The sequence below is a fragment of the Tupaia chinensis genome, unplaced genomic scaffold (genome assembly GCF_000334495.1).
Source record: "Tupaia chinensis unplaced genomic scaffold, TupChi_1.0 Scaffold143602_1, whole genome shotgun sequence".
Taxonomy (NCBI): Eukaryota; Metazoa; Chordata; class Mammalia; order Scandentia; family Tupaiidae; genus Tupaia; species Tupaia belangeri.
Window position 1 is genome coordinate 889,369 of NW_006203448.1, and position 211 is coordinate 889,579.

Consider the following 211-nt stretch of genomic DNA (forward strand, 5'->3'; position numbering starts at 1 on the left):
TGGTTGCTATATTTTTAAGTTATGGGAGTTGTCATCAGGCAGAATTTGTCCTCTGGGGCTGGGAGACAGCGAGGGACTGTGTGTCCTGGGCCTGCCTGTCAGGGCCAGGGGCTCCGTCTGCCCTGTCTCACCCCCTCTGTATTTGAGAACATTACCAGGAAGGCAGCAGAGTCTGGGAGCAGACCAGGAAACTGCCCACTGAGTAGGGAAA